This window comes from Taudactylus pleione, unplaced genomic scaffold (genome assembly GCF_031769625.1).
Source record: "Taudactylus pleione unplaced genomic scaffold, aTauple2 ptg000610l, whole genome shotgun sequence".
Lineage (NCBI taxonomy): Eukaryota > Metazoa > Chordata > Amphibia > Anura > Myobatrachidae > Taudactylus > Taudactylus pleione.
The window spans coordinates 2,312,995-2,333,146 of NW_028285012.1; the positions used below are offsets into that span (position 1 = coordinate 2,312,995).

Here is a 20,152-nt window from a genome sequence, read left to right on the forward strand (position 1 = left end):
GGATACCGGACGCACGTCTAACACCAACATAGCGGTCAAGGCCTCAGTTATACGTTTTGTTTCAGGATGACTGCTGTCGTACTTCATCCTCCTCGCTAAGGACTGTTGGAGGGTCAATTGTTTAGTAAAAGTAGTGGTGTTCCTACTTCCTCTCTGGGATGATGAACGACTCCCAGCAGCAGCAACAGCAGCAGCGGCAGCAGTAGGCGTAGCAATGCAGGATCTTCCAGAGGAATCCCAGATAGGAGAGTCAGTCATGCCAGTGACATGGCCTGCAGGACTACTTCCGATCCTGACTAAGGAGGAAATTGACGAGGAGGGAGTTGACGGTGTGGTTTGCAGGCACTTGGATACAACAGGACAACGGGATTTAGGTGTCCCTGGACTGCTTACGGTCTTAGCCAAAGTTTCTGAACTTGACAGTAACTTTTTATGAACGCGCTGCAGGTGCCGTATAAGGGAGGATGTTCCTAGGTGGTTGACGTCCCTACCCCTACTTATTTCACCTTTACATATGGTACATATGGCAAGACAGTTGTTGTCCGGATTTGGATAGAAATATTGCCAGACCAAAGAGGTGGAATGTTTGGTCTTCTGCCCAGGCATGACCGTGATGGGCTTTTTCATCCCACGGACAACAACTGTCTCCCCCGGAGCCTGATTTAAACAAACCACATCACCATCAGAATCCTCCTCGCCAACTTCCTCCTCAGCGCCAGCTACACCAGTATCCTCATCCTGTTGTACTTCAACAGTGACATCTTCAATTTGCATATCAGCAAGTGGACTGTGGGTGCTCCTTTCAGCACTTGCAGGGGGCGTGCAAATGGTGGAAAGAGCCACCTCTTCCCGTCCAGTGCTGGGAAGGTCAGGCATCGCAACCACCACCACACTTGGACTCTCCTTGGGGATTTGTGATATCTTCTTAGAAAGCACAGTTCTTCGCTGTGCTTTTGCCAGCTTAACTCTTTTGATTTTTTTAGTGGGAGGAGGGCTTCCATCGTCATGTGAAGCTGAACCACTAGTCATGAACATACTAGGGATCGACCTTAGCCGTTCCTTGCCACTCCGTGTCGTAAATGGCATATTGGCAAGTTTACGTTTCTCTTCAGCTGATTTAAATGTCTTTTTCAAGGTCATTTTCCTGAACTTTGCCATTTGGGATTGTATGTGCCCTCTACTATGACATTGGGCATCGGCCTTGGCAGACGACGTTGATGGCATGTTATCGTCTATGTCATGACTAGTGGCAGCAGCTTCAGCACTAGGAGGAAGTGGTTCTTGATCTTTCTCTATTTTATTTTTATCGGAGAAAGTTTGGTCCTCCATTTATGTTATATCGATTTGATATATACGTGCGGCTAAACACAGAAAATAATTTTTTTTTTGGTTTGGACTGGAGTGTACTTTGTGGGTTACAGCACCCTTTAACGGTCAAGCCAGCCGGCCCTTTACTTATGACACAGGCGCATGCTTGGCACTACTTTGTTGATGCACGTGCGGCTACTGCGCACACAATTCACAAACACAGAAAATAATTTTTTTTTGGTTTGGACTGGAGTGTACTTTCAGGGGTTACAGCACCCTTTAACGGTCAAGCCAGCCAGCCCTTTACTTATGACACAGGCTCACGCTTGGCACTACTTTGTTGATGCACGTGCGGCTACTGCGCACACAATTCACAAACACAGAAAATAATTTTTTTTTGGTTTGGACTGGAGTGTACTTTCGGGGGTTACAGCACCCTTTAACGGTCAAGCCAGCCGGCCCTTTACTTATGACACAGGCGCACGCTTGGCACTACTTTGTTGATGCACGTGCGGCTACTGCGCACACAATTCACAAACACAGAAAATAATTTTTTTTTTGGTTTGGACTGGAGTGTACTTTCGGGGGTTACAGCACCCTTAACGGTTAAGCCAGCCGGCCCTTTACTTATGACACAGGTGCACGCTTGGCACTACTTTGTTGATGCACGTGCGGCTACTGCGCACACAATTCACAAACACAGAAAATAATTTTTTTTTGGTTTGGACTGGAGTGTACTTTCGGGGGTTACAGCACCCTTTAACGGTCAAGCCAGCCGGCCCTTTACTTATGACACAGGCGCACGCTTGGCACTACTTTGTTGATGCACGTGCGGCTACTGCGCACACAATTCACAAACACAGAAAATAATTTTTTTTTGGTTTGGACTGGAGTGTACTTTCGGGGGTTACAGCACCCTTTAACGGTCAAGCCAGCCGGCCCTTTACTTATGACACAGGCGCACGCTTGGCACTACTTTGTTGATGCACGTGCGGCTACTGCGCACACAATTCACAAACACAGAAAATAATTTTTTTTTTGGTTTGGACTGGAGTGTACTTTGGGGGTTACAGCACCCTTTAACGGTCAAGCCAGCCGGCCCTTTACTTATGACACAGGCGCACGCTTGGCACTACTTTGTTGATGCACGTGCGGCTACTGCGCACACAATTCACAAACACAGAAAATAATTTTTTTTTTGGTTTGGACTGGAGTGTACTTTCGGGGGTTACAGCACCCTTAACGGTCAAGCCAGCCGGCCCTTTACTTATGACACAGGTGCACGCTTGGCACTACTTTGTTGATGCACGTGCAGCTACTGCGCACACAATTCACAAACACAGAAAATAATTTTTTTTTTGGTTTGGACTGGAGTGTACTTTCGGGGGTTACAGCACCCTTTAACGGTCAAGCCAGCCGGCCCTTTACTTATGACACAGGCGCACGCTTGGCACTACTTTGTTGATGCACGTGCGGCTACTGCGCACACAATTCACAAACACAGAAAATAATTTTTTTGGGGGTTTGGACTGGAGTGTACTTTCGGGGGTTACAGCACCCTTAACGGTCAAGCCAGCCGGCCCTTTACTTATGACACAGGCGCACGCTTGGCACTACTTTGTTGATGCACGTGCGGCTACTGCGCACACAATTCACAAACACAGAAAATAATTTTTTTTGGGTTTGGACTGGAGTGTACTTTCGGGGGTTACAGCACCCTTTAACGGTCAAGCCAGCCGGCCCTTTACTTATGACACAGGCGCACGCTTGGCACTACTTTGTTGATGCACGTGCGGCTACTGCGCACACAATTCACAAACACAGAAAATAATTTTTTTTTTGGTTTGGACTGGAGTGTACTTTCGGGGGTTACAGCACCCTTAACGGTCAAGCCAGCCGGCCCTTTACTTATGACACAGGTGCACGCTTGGCACTACTTTGTTGATGCACGTGCGGCTACTGCGCACACAATTCACAAACACAGAAAATAATTTTTTTTTGGTTTGGACTGGAGTGTACTTTCGGGGGTTACAGCACCCTTTAACGGTCAAGCCAGCCGGCCCTTTACTTATGACACAGGCGCACGCTTGGCACTACTTTGTTGATGCACGTGCGGCTACTGCGCACACAATTCACAAACACAGAAAATAATTTTTTTTTTGGTTTGGACTGGAGTGTACTTTGGGGGTTACAGCACCCTTTAACGGTCAAGCCAGCCGGCCCTTTACTTATGACACAGGCGCACGCTTGGCACTACTTTGTTGATGCACGTGCGGCTACTGCGCACACAATTCACAAACACAGAAAATAATTTTTTTTTGGTTTGGACTGGAGTGTACTTTCGGGGGTTACAGCACCCTTAACGGTCAAGCCAGCCGGCCCTTTACTTATGACACAGGTGCACGCTTGGCACTACTTTGTTGATGCACGTGCGGCTACTGCGCACACAATTCACAAACACAGAAAATAATTTTTTTTTTGGTTTGGACTGGAGTGTACTTTCGGGGGTTACAGCACCCTTTAACGGTCAAGCCAGCCGGCCCTTTACTTATGACACAGGCGCACGCTTGGCACTACTTTGTTGATGCACGTGCGGCTACTGCGCACACAATTCACAAACACAGAAAATAATTTTTTTTTTGGTTTGGACTGGAGTGTACTTTCGGGGGTTACAGCACCCTTAACGGTCAAGCCTGCCGGCCCTTTACTTATGACACAGGCGCACGCTTGGCACTACTTTGTTGATGCACGTGCGGCTACTGCGCACACAATTCACAAACACAGAAAATATTTTTTTTTTGGTTTGGACTGGAGTGTACTTTCGGGGGTTACAGCACCCTTTAACGGTCAAGCCAGCCGGCCCTTTACTTATGACACAGGCGCACGCTTGGCACTACTTTGTTGATGCACGTGCGGCTACTGCGCACACAATTCACAAACACAGAAAATAATTTTTTTTTTGGTTTGGACTGGAGTGTACTTTCGGGGGTTACAGCACCCTTTAACGGTCAAGCCAGCCGGCCCTTTACTTATGACACAGGCGCACGCTTGGCACTACTTTGTTGATGCACGTGCGGCTACTGCGCACACAATTCACAAACACAGAAAATAATTTTTTTTTGGGTTTGGACTGGAGTGTACTTTCGGGGGTTACAGCACCCTTAACGGTCAAGCCAGCCGGCCCTTTACTTATGACACAGGCGCACGCTTGGCACTACTTTGTTGATGCACGTGCGGCTACTGCGCACACAATTCACAAACACAGAAAATAATTTTTTTTGGGTTTGGACTGGAGTGTACTTTCGGGGGTTACAGCACCCTTTAACGGTCAAGCCAGCCGGCCCTTTACTTATGACACAGGCGCACGCTTGGCACTACTTTGTTGATGCACGTGCGGCTACTGCGCACACAATTCACAAACACAGAAAATAATTTTTTTTTTGGTTTGGACTGGAGTGTACTTTCGGGGGTTACAGCACCCTTAACGGTCAAGCCAGCCGGCCCTTTACTTATGACACAGGTGCACGCTTGGCACTACTTTGTTGATGCACGTGCGGCTACTGCGCACACAATTCACAAACACAGAAAATAATTTTTTTTTTGGTTTGGACTGGAGTGTACTTTCGGGGGTTACAGCACCCTTTAACGGTCAAGCCAGCCGGCCCTTTACTTATGACACAGGCGCACGCTTGGCACTACTTTGTTGATGCACGTGCGGCTACTGCGCACACAATTCACAAACACAGAAAATAATTTTTTTTTTGGTTTGGACTGGAGTGTACTTTGGGGGTTACAGCACCCTTTAACGGTCAAGCCAGCCGGCCCTTTACTTATGACACAGGCGCACGCTTGGCACTACTTTGTTGATGCACGTGCGGCTACTGCGCACACAATTCACAAACACAGAAAATAATTTTTTTTTGGTTTGGACTGGAGTGTAATTTCGGGGGTTACAGCACCCTTAACGGTCAAGCCAGCCGGCCCTTTACTTATGACACAGGTGCACGCTTGGCACTACTTTGTTGATGCACATGCGGCTACTGCGCACACAATTCACAAACACAGAAAATAATTTTTTTTTTGGTTTGGACTGGAGTGTACTTTCGGGGGTTACAGCACCCTTAACGGTCAAGCCAGCCGGCCCTTTACTTATGACACAGGCGCACGCTTGGCACTACTTTGTTGATGCACGTGCGGCTACTGCGCACACAATTCACAAACACAGAAAATAATTTTTTTTTTGGTTTGGACTGGAGTGTACTTTCGGGGGTTACAGCACCCTTAACGGTCAAGCCAGCCGGCCCTTTACTTATGACACAGGCGCACGCTTGGCACTACTTTGTTGATGCACGTGCGGCTACTGCGCACACAATTCACAAACACAGAAAATAATTTTTTTTTTGGTTTGGACTGGAGTGTACTTTCGGGGGTTACAGCACCCTTAACGGTCAAGCCAGCCGGCCCTTTACTTATGACACAGGCGCACGCTTGGCACTACTTTGTTGATGCACGTGCGGCTACTGCGCACACAATTCACAAACACAGAAAATAATTTTTTTTTGGTTTGGACTGGAGTGTACTTTCGGGGGTTACAGCACCCTTTAACGGTCAAGCCAGCCGGCCCTTTACTTATGACACAGGCGCACGCTTGGCACTACTTTGTTGATGCACGTGCGGCTACTGCGCACACAATTCACAAACACAGAAAATATATTATTTTTTTAGCACTTGGGGGGAGCACCCCTGATGGACAGAGCACCCCCTGGACAACACTACAGCACTCCTTTAGGACTGGGACACTGCACAGGACTTTGGAGTGGACACAGCCCCTATGGAGAACTGACTGCACAACACAGTCCAGCCAGCCCCTATGGACTTTGAAGTAGTGGACACAGCCCCTATTAACAACAGCAGCACAGCACAACACAGCCAGCCCCTATGGACTTTGAAGTAGTGGACAACAGCAGCACTACACTACACTACACTACACTACACTACACAGCCCTAACTCCCACCCTCCCTCTTCACTGTCCACAGCCGAGTGAGAAAATGGCGCCGACGCGGGTACCTTATATAGGATCCAAAACCCGCGAGACTTGGAAGGCGGGATGATGACGTTTTGCCTCGATTTCAGATCCGAGTCAGGCGGGAAAAGTCGAGCCTGACTCGGATCGGACTCGGATCGGGGGGGCTCGGGGGGGTTCGGATTTCAGAAATCCGAACCCGCTCACCCCTAATATATATACATATATATGTGTGTGTGTATGTATACACACACACACCCCACCCCCCCCCAAACTTACCGGGAGAGAAAAAGGAGAGGGTCCGACTGATTAAAGGATTTCTCAGGGTGTTCTGCAGCACTCACCTCTAGGAACCATATTTAGTTTTTTGCTTATAGGACACAAGATAAGTTGTTACACCCCAATGAGGGTCTCCTGTTCTCGGAGTGTTGTGGGGTGACTCCTCACTAAGTACTCCGTCTCTGGATCACCTTGTGTTCTTCCGAAATGTTACCAATTAGATACAGGCAATAATGGGCAAAACAGTTGGTACATTTATTCAACAATATTAGTTAGGCTAAATGACAACTTCTACATCAGGATTGTAGTTCAACAATGTACAATGCAATTAGCACACACACTTTAAGACAGGAAAGTACACTGACATCCGTATATTTTATTATGACTGGAACTCTGGAATCTCAGATCCGAATACTGAAAGAGGGGTTAATCAATAGATATGCAAACAGGCAAATATCCATATGCAATGTCAATACTATATAAAATATAACTATTATTTTGTGCACAAATATTAGTTTCTCGTCACTTACGCATGCAAATGAGTGACTAGTTGTTGAAATGTTTGCAAATGGTGCCCGGGTTGAAGGAGAATGTTGGGGGATAAGTTGAGGTGTACTCTTTTTATGCGAGATCCTGCACTGACACTTTTTAAACAACTTTGGTTACTTGTCTCTGGTAATAATGTGCACAATACAATCCTCTCCGACTTCCCTTACTGAGCAATATTGACCACTTGCTTGGATGGAATGAGTAATATCACACTATTTCTTTAGTAGCAGCTGTATAGTTGCTGATTGGACTCCGTTAAAGTTAAATGTAGCAGTGTTAGATGCACTTTCTCTTGGCTATGTTCCCTGTAGCTTAGCTGAGAGTATGACTGTTCCTATACAAACATCGTCTCTGTCAATTCCTCTCTGTAAGTTAATGAGATTTGCTCACTGTACTCTTTCTGAAGAAGGGGCAACTGACAATGTTTATGCCTTCTGCTGGATGTTTACTATACTTCATTTGTGGTTTATACTCAAGTCTCTAGGGACCCAGGCTGTTAGCTTTTCTCCCCCAGCTGCGATGTACTGTACTAACTTAGACGGGGAGTGTATCAAGCTGATAGGGAGTGTGTTAGGAGTGGATCAGTGTACTCACTGCTACACCTTCTCCTGAGGCAAACTGCACCTCCGCACTCAGCCCACTCTGGCTGTCAATCTCTGTGAAGGGGAAGGCTCGGGGGCGGCTCCACGCTGATGCTGCTTCCTCCCGGCGGAGCTCTGAAAGCTTTCCGGCAGCTTCACAGTGAACTCCTTCCTCCAGTGTCGAAGCTGAATAATTGGCTGAGATAAGTTCAGTTTAAAATTTAATCGCGGCGATGCCATCTTGCGAATGGCCGCAAGACTCCATTTTGGAAATGAGATCGCAAGACACCATTTTGTGGCCAGCGTCAATTCAAGTTATAACTCAGGAGCTAAGAACAGATGGCAATGTTTTTGCTAATCTGCCAAGGGCAACTGGAAAAACAAGCTTTCTGAGTAAAAGTAAATAAGAATAGACAATGGGTATTTTTACATACAAACTGGGAATCCCTGGATGCAGATAAAGTATAGTTGTGGCAATTGTAATATAATCCAGGCATTGATCTACACAATTGGATTTGTCTGAATCCTAGACAGGATGGCCCCAAACTCCACAGCTTGAGGTGGTAATACATTTGCATTTCACACAAGAGTCTGTGAGAACAAAAGAGGTTTTATTTTCCTTTGAACACACAACAGGTGGGGGCCTGCTGACAGAGGGCATGTAGAACTACAACCCTCAGCCATCCACACTGCTGGATGTTCACTTCGTGTATGAGAGATTATGCACTTAAATCTCACCCATTAATAACTAGCGTCCTTATACCAAACCCCGAATACCCACACACTACATATTCGCACACAAGGTTCCATTAGCATCAAATTGTATGATTCAAGTTGGTTAAGTTAGTTTAAATGCTAAGAAATAGAGGTTTTTGATAACTAAGGTATTATACATGATAAGCAAGGTGTGTTTGGTTTCGTTCTGATGCATACGCTTTTTACAGAATCCCGGTGTTATCGGTGGAGAGATCGCATCATGCAAACTCAAGTTACGGATCGCAGAACTTACAAGCAACAAAATGTTTAGCTGATGAAATGTTACAGGAGGCGTTACCAGAAAGACTCCGGCTGTTAGAGGCAGGGAAAGTCTATTTGAAACAACCTGTTAAATGTGCTGTAACATATGCTTCTCCTCTGGGAACCAATGATATCAGCAGGAAATTTCCCCTTTTGTCCTGCTTCAGTCTGGGGGGAATAAATACATGTGCCCATATACTGGTTGAGGAGTCCATGCTGAAGGTTGTATGTACTAGGGGTCTCTAGTCTTAGGTCTATCTCTGGGTCCAGAGGCACAAGCGTATGTATACTGTACTTGGGACTGTATTATTTCCTTTTCACGCCTAAATTATGTATGTATAGATTGCGTGTAACTGACTGTACTTTTACCTGAATAATACTTGTGCGTTGGAACCACAGATTCCACTCCTGTCTTTATTTGCGGTCATACTGCGTACGCAATTAGCGTTGTGTTTAGAGGTTTATAGGAAGGTTTTCAGAAGGTATAGGCAGGGGTATATAGAGGTTCATTTCTAATATTGTTAGTTGGGGGCTCGTGAAGAAGTCACTTACCTGCTCACACGGTACATACGGTCATCGATATTTCAGCAAAGGGTGGAGTGGCCACATGCAGGGTTTGCCTGCAACCGCTTTGTGCTGAAAGATCGCTATCCGTCTCCGTGTGAATTAAGGAAGCTGACTAGAATCCAGGGACAAGAGAGGAAAAAGTTTGTTTTCCTCTGTTGATAGAACCTTGTGTTTAGAGGGGTGCCGCAGTATTGCGTACGCAGCTAAAATGCATTTTTGCGTACGCAGTTAAAAAAGTAATTATACGCTTGTGTGGTAGTCGCATAATTGTGTATGCGGCCGATCGCACAATAGCGTATACGCACTTCCGGTTCTGCTGCCACGTGTTTGAACAAAGCCATTGAAGTTTACATTTATTTTTCTATCTTCCAATATCTGGGTTAACATTTATTTTCTGCGCAGGAAAAAGAGTGTAATAGTGAGTGTATTGTTGGTAGGGGTAATTTATTCCCTAAAGTTAAGGGTACCGTATGTTCCTTAAGGGCTAGGTGCAAGGGTTAGCCTAGTTGCTCGGTAAGCAGCTTTACCATTCTAAACACAATAGCAGGTGTACATGTTGTCTTTGTTGTATAGAGGTGCGTGAGAGTGGCCGACATATAAACTCTCATAGGTCTGGAAGTTACCTTACTAAAGCTTATCCGGGTCTGGAAGTTGCCTGTTTCAAAACTTATCTAGGTGTGGAAGTTGCCTTATCAAATCTTATCCAGGTGAGTGGACGCCGCCGACTTAAATCGTTCAGAGGTAAGTGAAAGTATCTTGATTGTCTTTCACCAGCTTAAATTTTTATTGAAAAGTGTAGGAGTTGTCTCAGAATGGGAGCCACGCAAACAGTAGAAATGTTAAGCAATGATGTGCTGCTAATGGAAGCGCTGATCGGGTCGGCCCATCGTATCATGCATACCAAGTACGGTACTTATGCAATAAGGTATTGTGATATGTGGTTTAATATGACGAGGAAGAGTGTTAGACCGTTTCCCAGAATTGGTAGTTTTGACAAAAATGTGTTAGATAATGTCCAGGATCACATCAGTATGGTGCGATCCCGAGAGAAAAAGATTAAGTATTTTAAATGTTTAAAACTATGGCAGCATGAAGGGGATGCTTGGCTTAAAAATGTGCAAATGACACAAACTAGCGTTGCGAACGCATTGCCAGAAAATACATCCACGACGCTGAGTTGCAATACGGGCGAGCCACAAATTGGCGCGCACGTGCGACAAAGTAGCATCGTGGAGAGTATTGCCAGCAGTTCACGCTCACCTCCCCCACCTTATGTGGATGGAGGTGCAAGTACAGTTACCAAAAATACCAATAAAAATGTAACAAGTCATTTGTACCCCCTCTTAAGTAACCATAAAGAAAATGTTTATGATGTAGAAGATGAGCCTATTGTAATGTCTGCCATTTCCCATGCTGTGCAAATGATAGATGCTGCATCACCACAATCACGGGTGGAGCCGCCATCTCCATCGGTAACAGCAAGGGAAGTGTTAATACACTCTGCACCCATTGAGGAAGTTGTTAATACCATACATAGCAGCAGCAGATTAAACCCCCAGCCAGGTAACCAGGTCAGAGGTAGCAACGCTGCCGGTCTGCATCCCATTCGGACAATAACTGTTCCAAATGGAAATGCGGATGCAAACGGTGTAGTGCCCACTAGGGAAGTAGTAATGCATTGTCCATGGACAAGGGCAGAACTAAATTCCATCATAAATGATTTCCCTGATCCAAAAAAGGAATTAGCCAAATCTCAAAGATTTTTGAGAAATTTGGGTAGTTCTCATGAGCCCACTAATAAAGATTGGCATGTAGTGTTAAGGGCCTGTCTACCACGCAATACCGACGTGACAAAATTTATCACGGATTGTGTATTGGATGGCGACGTTTCCTTAACAGACCAAGTAAACCAAGGTAACATTTCCCGCATTGTGACTCAATTGGGTGTATATTTTCCAGTAGTAGTTAACTGGAACAAAATCTTCACAATCAAGCAAAAAGAGAGTGAAACTGCAGAAGAATATTGCGACCGGGCTCTGCAGGCTATCACCCAGTACACTGGGATAGAAGAGATTACAAGATAGCATTCACCACAGGGGAATGATAGTCACGATATTAATGGATGGGTTAAAAGAGAATTTAAAAACTCGGGTTCAGACCTCACAGCCTGGCTGGTGGGGACTTACAATAGATAACCTCATAGAGTCTGCCATAGAACATGACAAAAACATCTCAAAAAGGAAGGAGACCCAGAGCGAAAAATTAATGGCTGTCAGTATACAAGCTCTGGAAGGAATGACAATAACATGACCGCCAACCGACACACCTGCACCTGAACAATTACGCATCCTCACCAATCCTACACCACAGCAAACACATCCTTACCCCACATATCATACACAACCACAGGTCTCATACTACCCACAAACTTCATACCTCCCACAATACCCTTATCCTTCACATCCTTACCCTCCCTATCCTTACCCATACCCACCATCTATCCCTCTTGCTCAAATCCCACAATAATCTTTTCATCCTCCCCGTTCAAAATTATGTTTTAACTGTCACCAAGTGGGACACATAAGTAAGTACTGCAAAGTGAAGAACACCACACAGGAACACGAGTTTCCCATGGGTTCATAGGTAACCCCAGTATCTTCTCCCAGGCCTTATATGACTGTTTATAATCTTTTCAACCTATCAATGGATCTGTTCTAATGTAAAATGTGGATGATTTATTGTTGTATTTTGGGTCATGTTTAAATGATATTAAACTGTTTTGCTTTATCTCCCACTCATAGGACACAAGGTTGCTAAGGATAAACGGCAGCCATGCCAGGCTGAGGTCGACTACTCGGAATACTATCCAACCCAGTGGCACAGGCATTATTTAGAGCAGTAGCTATTGATAACAAGATTTAATTGCAGGAACCTGTATGCAGATACTATATCCCTAGAATTATTAAAAATGATAGGGGGACTTATTTTATAGGTGACGTTTCCAAGAACATGTGTAAGATGATGGGTAACAACACTGAGATTATCCCAGATTGTATTTTCCTTTATTTGCCCCCCTTTGAGAAATTGTCCAAACAGGCAGCCTCACGTGAAAATATGATAATGAGGTTACTGTGCAGGGTCTCATGAAGATGAATGAGAATAACCGAAATTGAAAGTGTTATTAACTAACATGTCTAATGCAAACTGTCATGATGTCAAATCTGGAAGAATTTGTGATGATCCAAATTTTTTTTAGCTCAGGTTGTTTGACTGATCGGTGGAAAGGTCTGTATCTGACGATACAGCATCCTCAAAGGGTGGCCGGGGAAGATACGTGGGTCCATTCCACTCACTATAAGGAGGTTAACCAACCAGTGGAGATACAAGGCAGAGACAAGGCGATAACGTGGACCTGTCGATTGCGAGCTTGTGCCGGAAGGATTAAAAAGGTGACGGTGAGATATCTGAGCTAAAGAAATGTGTAGATCAGTGCTTCCAGCAATGGAGTGGTCTGCTGTGGTCATCCTAGTTCTTTTTCTTTCCAGAGTTTTATTTTTTTTTGTCATGATGATCTGTTTGGGGATGCTCGGTGTCTGTGATGGGGGACCTATAAAGGAGATGTGAGCTTATGGCGGAGCTGATGGAGTGGAGTCAGGAGGAGGAGTGCAATGCCAATCAGGGGAGTGTCTGACCAATTTTAGTACTGTTATTGTTAAGAGAGCTGTCATTCCGGATACTCGGGGAAGGTGTGAAGGGTTATCGTCTGAAGATTCCTGTATTTGTCAGTTTTGTGGGTCCCTAGTTGATGAGAACTGTATTCAACGGTGCCAACCTAAATATAACCCGTACTGGGGAGGGTATCCTTTAGAGGATTATCACAGCATGGTAGGCAAAGTGTTAAATCAAACCGATTGCTGGGTGTGTTCACATGTGCCACAGGGACAGCATAATGTAGGGTTGGTGCCATTTCCGCTGAATATCACGGAAATTTTAGAATTACAAAAGGGGAAAACATTGGATGGAAAATTCCTCTCATCCAAACCGCCTCATTTCAAACTCTATCAATTTCAAGTAGATAAATCACTTTTGTGTTTAAACATAACCAACCCCAATAAACCCGGAGGTTGGGAAGTGACGGGGAATAATCAGACGATGACCTTCTCACAAAGAGCTGATAATGAGTCCATAAACTATGATCTGCTACGCTCAATTAAATCAAGTGGGAAATATTTTAGGTACCGGTATACATTGAGTTCCACCAAAGAAATGATTGGTAAAGTACCAGATGGTTATTGTGCTAAAATAATACAACCAGAAACTTGCATATACCAGATGGATTAGCCTGAGATAGGATTGTTTGCAAGAGAAATGTGTTTAATGATAATGATGCATACCATTCCTTATATTCTCCCTGATAATGTATATTTTATATGTGGAAGAAAAGCGTATAAATAGCTCTCCCCGAGTTCCGAAGGTTTGTGTTATCTGGGAAGAGTAGTCCCAGAAGTTATGACCCTCACACATGTTGAAATGTTGGGAATACATAAAAACACACCGTCACCATATCTTCACACACAATATGAACACAGAGGCAAGAGAAATATGATACATGGTGATATGCATAAAGCCACTCAGTTAATCAGTGAGACAACTGGCTTCCAAGTTTTAGGCGCCCTGGATCCCACCAGAATTGCTAGGGGTACATTAAATTTTAGATATATCCAGGAACTTGCTAAATTAATAGATAATATCACTGAGATGTATGATGACACATTCAGGTACACAGGGAGAGAATTGCAAGCGTACAAGAAAGAACTAGTGCAACACAGGCTAGTGTTGAATTATTTAACCGCTGTTACTGGAGGGTATTGCGTAACGTTAGCCACCCAATTTGGAGTAAAATGTTGCACTTATGTCACCAATGATACCAGCGACCCTAAGGAGGTGATAGACCAGAAGATGGATGAGATTCTGCAGCTAAAGTGGGAATTTCGTAAGAACCATAACGCATCAGTGGCTGAAGCAGGGGAAAAGATAGAAGGATGGGTGTCATGGCTGAACCCAGTTAAATGGTTCTCGGGTGTAGGGGAATGGGTCCAGGAAGTGATCGTCAGCATAGGCAAATTCTTGATCCTTATACTGATTGTCATCATAATAATTGGCATATGCGTCCGGTGTGTTCCTATTGTGTTGAAGTGTGGAAAATTTAAAAATAGAGTAAAACGAAAGAATGAAATTATGATGGTGGTCAGAAATGATAATATGTATACCGAGGTAGATACAGAACTGCATTACAACCCTGAGCTAGGAAGTACCATCATTTAAATGAATAATATTTAGATATGCATAGAAGATATTATTGAAATGTTATTTATAGAACACCTCAGATAATGTAAAGTCTCAAATTCCCCTTCAAAACTGCTGTTATAAGACTGGTGCATTCCCACATCTGTCACATGATCTCCCAAGATCCGCGGTGTGCGTATAATAGTAGTTTTATGCCCCCGCCTAGAGACACATTATTGATGGATTAAGAACCACCTTGTGCCATCCCATAATAACACCAAATAATATGTAAATGTAAGCCTAAATTAAATTCTAATAGCAGATTGTAATAGCATGTTGTTTGCTATCAAAGGGTGGACTATCGAAGCTGAATAATTGGCTGAGACAAGTTCAGTTTAAAATTTAATCGCGAATGGCCGCAAGACTCCATTTTGGAAATGAGATCGCAAGACACCATTTTGTGGCCAGCGTCAATTCAAGTTATAACTCAGGAGCTAAGAACAGATGGCAATGTTTTTGCTAATCTGCCAAGGGCAACTGGAAAAACAAGCTTTCTGAGTAAAAGTAAATAAGAATAGACAATGGGTATTTTTACATACAAATTGGGAATCCCTGGATGCAGATAAAGTATAGTTGTGGCAATTGTAATATAATCCAGGCATTGATCTACACAATTGGATTTGTCTGAATCCTAGACAGGATGGCCCCAAACTCCACAGCTTGAGGTGGTAGTACATTTGCATTTCACACAAGAGTCTGTGAGAACAAAAGAGGTTTTGTTTTCCTTTGAACACACAACAGGTGGGGGCCTGCTGACAGAGGGCATGTAGAACTACAACCCTCAGCCATCCACACTGCTGGATGTTCACTTCGTGTATGAGAGATTATGCACTTAAATCTCACCCATTAATAACTAGCGTCCTTATACCAAACCCCGAATACCCACACACTGCATATTCGCACACAAGGTTCCATTAGCATCAAATTGTATGATTCAAGTTGGTTAAGTTAGTTTAAATGCTAAGAAATAGAGGTTTTTGATAACTAAGGTATTATACATGATAAGCAAGTGTGTTTGGTTTCGTGCCGTAACATATGCTTCTCCTCTGGGAACCAATGATATTAGCAGGAAATTTCCCGTTTGACCTGCTTTAGTCTGGGGGGAATAAATACATGTGCCCATATACTGGTTGAGGAGTCCATGCTGAAGGTTGTATGTATTAGGGGTCTCTAGTCTGAGGTCTATCTCTGGGTCCAGAGGTGCAAGCATATGTATACTGTACTTGGGACAGTATTATTTCCTTTTTACGCCTAAATTATGTATGTATAGATTGCGTGTAACTGACTGTACCTTTACCTGAATAATACTTGTGCGTTGGAACCACAGATTCCACTCCTGTCTTTATTTGCAGTCATACTGCGTACGCAATTAGAGGTTTATAGGAAGGTTTTCAGAAGGTATAGGAAGGGGTATATAGAGGTTCATTTCTAATATTGTTACCAGGCAGCGATGATCTCCGTCACCACGCTCAGGTGAGTCCCGCTCTCCCTTCACCTCACGGTCCGCTCCTCTCCCCCAGGCAACTCTCGACATCTCTCTCCTCAGAGTTTTCTCCCAGCAGTCCCCGCGGGAGTCCCCTTTTATTATCAACGGTCATGTGCGGGGCTCCTTCCAGCCCAGCGGGGGCAGCCCGCCCGAATGTCCCCTCTATGAGGGGGGTTACACACACAAACGGGCACCTTAATATTCATAGTCCAGTGTGGACAGGCCATCTCAAGTTCCCCTCTGGGAGGGGTGAAGACACCTATATATATATATATATATATATATATATATATATATTTTAGAAGTGGGACACTAAACTCTTCAGGGGTATCACATTCCTCCCCGCTAAAATGATGCATGTCCCCATGCATCTGCTTTCCTTCATAATATGAGCAAACTATGTTTACAATCATCATATTTTTAGCTACATTTGTAGCAACAACACTAGTTAGTCACAAGAGTCATCAACAATAACTATACAAGTAACAATTTAGGCCCTCATTCAGAGACGGACGCTCTGAGCAGAGCGCTCACTCTGAATGAGGGCCGTCCTCCATAAAAATGGAGCGTCCTCCTGGATGCTCGTATAGCTGTGGGTCACCACCCACAGCTCATACGAGCGTGCAGGATGATGGTCGCGATGGTCTTGACCATCGCGACCATCACCACTGCGACCAGAAGCCTGTGGTCGGGGTTTTCGGCCACAAGCCCTGGAGTGATTTTGGCTCTATCAGAGCCAAAATCACTCCCACTGACATCACTAGTGATGTCAGTGGGGCCGGCTTCTGACGGTAGGCGTTCCCTTGGGAACGCCTCCGTCTGGGAGGCACGCCCACCAAAGGGGGCGTGCTGTCAATCACCATCGACAGCACGGCCCCTTTGATCAGACACAACGAGCGAAGGAAAGTCCTTCGCTCATTGCGTCTGGCGCATGCGCACGATGGAGCTCCCTCCGTCGTGCGCAAGCGCAGTGCAGACCATCGACCCACTTGCGAGCGGACAGCCGCTTGCGAGTGGGTCTGAATCAGGCCCTTAGTTTGATACTTTCCAGTCGTTACAACATTTACTGAGCATTCTGTTGCCTTTATCTAATGGGCAGAATTTCCTTTGTGTCGCTTTGCTGGTTTGGTACATGCCTTTTTCAGAATTGCTGCTACCTCTTGAGAGCTTATCGTGGTGAACTCGTGGTCTGGATGGTACCATGCTGGGAAAGGGCTTCTCACTGTTCTCTTAGCTGGACTAGGAGTATCGGTAGATATATCACGTTCAAACTTCTGTGTAACTGAAGCTGGGCATTGGGGTTTAGGCGGTTCAGATTCTTCGGCCATGGCCGTGTGAAACTCCATTTCAGGTTCAACGGCCTTTGAATTTTCCTGGTTGAAATAATTTACTTGGAAAGGGGTATCTTCCGCTCTAGCTTCGCTCTCAGGTTCTGTAGGAGAAGGTTGTGGCCCGATTATGTTCTGATGACTCTGCCATTCTGTTCCACTCTCCACTTCTTCAGGCTCCTCACAATATTCATGATATTGCTCATGTTGCTGGTAATTACGGGGAGAATGTCTTCGATGTGAACGATGCCAATAATGCTTGCGATTTGCTGCATATCTGCTGCCTTGTACTGGGAAGCCACCTGGACTGGTAACATTCGCTGCTTGCAGACCTTTCACTCCTTGGACCACATCAAACTCTACTTTTTCTCCATCTCCCAAACTGCGGAGGTACTTCCTGGGATTGTTCTTTTTGATTGCAGTGTAGTGGACAAATATGTCTTGCTTGGTGTCGTCCCGCTTGATGAATCCATACCCGCATTTCACATGGAAACAGATGACTTTTCCGGACATTCTTCCTGCAGGTGGAGTGTTCACAAATTTTATCCGGTTCTGTGATATTGGGCCTTGATTCACTTCTATCTCCCAGCATTGGGCCTATTCCATCTGTCTCTCCTGAGGGCTGGCCCTCGACCTCATGACTTCCATGTTTAACGACTCCCTCTGATCACAATTTGTTCGATGTGGCCACTCTGGTTGCATCTTTGACAGATGGGTCGTCCTTGGGCATCGCAGCTATCCGTGGCTCTTCTCTGATCCGGATCCCACTGCATTCATGATGAAGGGGCAGGCTTTGTCCGTGTTAGTTGGCGCATTTCTTTGTGCATTTCCATCATCTCTGCTGTTAAGTCAGCTAATTGTTCCTTTAATGTTTGAATCGGGTCTCTCATTGGTACTTGGACACTCTGTCCCACTGTCTCGTTCCCCTTTTTGCTTTCGTTTCCTAATGGGTGGGATGTTTCCTGATACCCCGGCATTTCTGGAAATATGACTTCTTGGCTTGCATTACGGCCAATCACTTTAATGTCTGCCTCCATGAAAGTCGAGGAATGTGTGACCTTCTAGTTGCAATCTCAGCATTCTCAACTGACTCCGGACACCTTCTTTGTTTGCTCCCTCGATGAACTGGGAGATGAGAGTTTCGTCAATTCTTCGAATTTACTGATTATCCACTACTTGTATGGCTTTTAGTGCCTCTTGCAGGCTTAAGGCATAGTCTCTTAATGTCTCTCCAGCCCGTTGTTGTCGGCCGTAAAATTAAATTTTTAACTCCGAAATGGTGCGGGTTTCGAATGTCGTAGACAATCGTTGTAGAATCTGGTCTAACTTTTGTCTTTCCTCTCGCGGCCATGATGAGACTTCTCTAAGGGCAGCTCCCTTAAGTTGACCTATAAGTATCTCGACCTGTTGCTGCTCGTTCACAGGGTATAGGCGGAACATCGCTTTGATCTTTTTCTTGAGTTCCAGCAATGTTGTTCCTTCTTCTCCCCTATTATCTCCACTATAGGTCGGGAGCCAAGGGGCCCCGAAATAATATGGCATCGTGATAGGTGACACCAGTGTTGATGGTGCTTCTCCGCTGGGTGATGCATTTTTTGTTGATGAAAGTCTCTGACCCGGTGAAGTAGGTAGAAATCTCCGGCCTGGGGTGGATGTAGGATTCTGGGGTTCCGACATATTTTATTTTTGTTCATCCTGTTCGTGACACCAAATTGTTGCACCCCAATGAGGGTCTCCTGTTCTCGGAGTGTTGTGGGGTGACTCCTCACTAAGTACTCAGTCTCTGGATCACCTTGGGTTCTTCCGAAATGTTACCAATTAGATACAGGCAATAATGGGCAAAACAGTTGGTACATTTATTCAACAATATTAGTTAGGCTAAATGACATCTTCTACATCAGAAATGTAGTTCAACAATGTACAATGCAATTAGCACACACACTTTAAGACAGGAAAGTACGCTGACATCCGTATATTTTATTATGACTGGAACTCTGGAATCTCAGATCCGAATACTGAAAGAGGGGTTAATCAATAGATATGCAAACAGGCAAACATCAATATGCAATGTCAATACTATATAAAATATAACTATTATTTTGTGCACAAATATTAGTTTCTCGTCACTTATGCATCCAAATGAGTGACTAGTTGTTGAAATGTTTGCAAACGGTGCCTGGGTTGAAGGAGAATGTTGGGGGATAAGTTGAGGTGTACTCTTTTTATGCGAGATCCTGCACTGACACTTTTTAAACAACTTTGGTTACTTGTCTCTGGTAATAATGTGCACAATACAATCCTCTCCGACTTCCCTTACTGAGCAATATTGACCACTTGCTTGGATGGAATGAGTAATATCACACTATTTCCTTAGTAACAGCTGTATAGTAGCTGATTGGGCTCCGTTAAAGTTAAATGTAGCAGTGTTAGATGCACTTTCTCTTGGCTATGTTCCCTGTAGCTTAGCTGAGAGTATTACTGTTCCTATACAAACATCGTCTCTGTCAATTCCTCTCTGTAAGTTAATGAGATTTGCTCACTGTACTCTTTCTGAAGAAGGGGAAACTGACAATGTATATGCCTTCTGCTGGATGTTTACTATACTTCATTTGTTGTGGTTTATACTCAAGTCTCTAGGGACCCAGGCTGTTAGCTTTTCTCCCCCAG

At 44.7% G+C, this 20,152-nt stretch overlaps 1 pseudogene; it reads right to left on the reverse strand.

Annotated features, from left to right (window-relative positions):
* Positions 1–17,245: 17,245 nt before the first annotated feature.
* On the reverse strand, positions 17,246–19,162 carry LOC148480560 (uncharacterized; annotated as a pseudogene).
* Between the last annotated feature and the right edge of the window lie 990 nt (positions 19,163–20,152).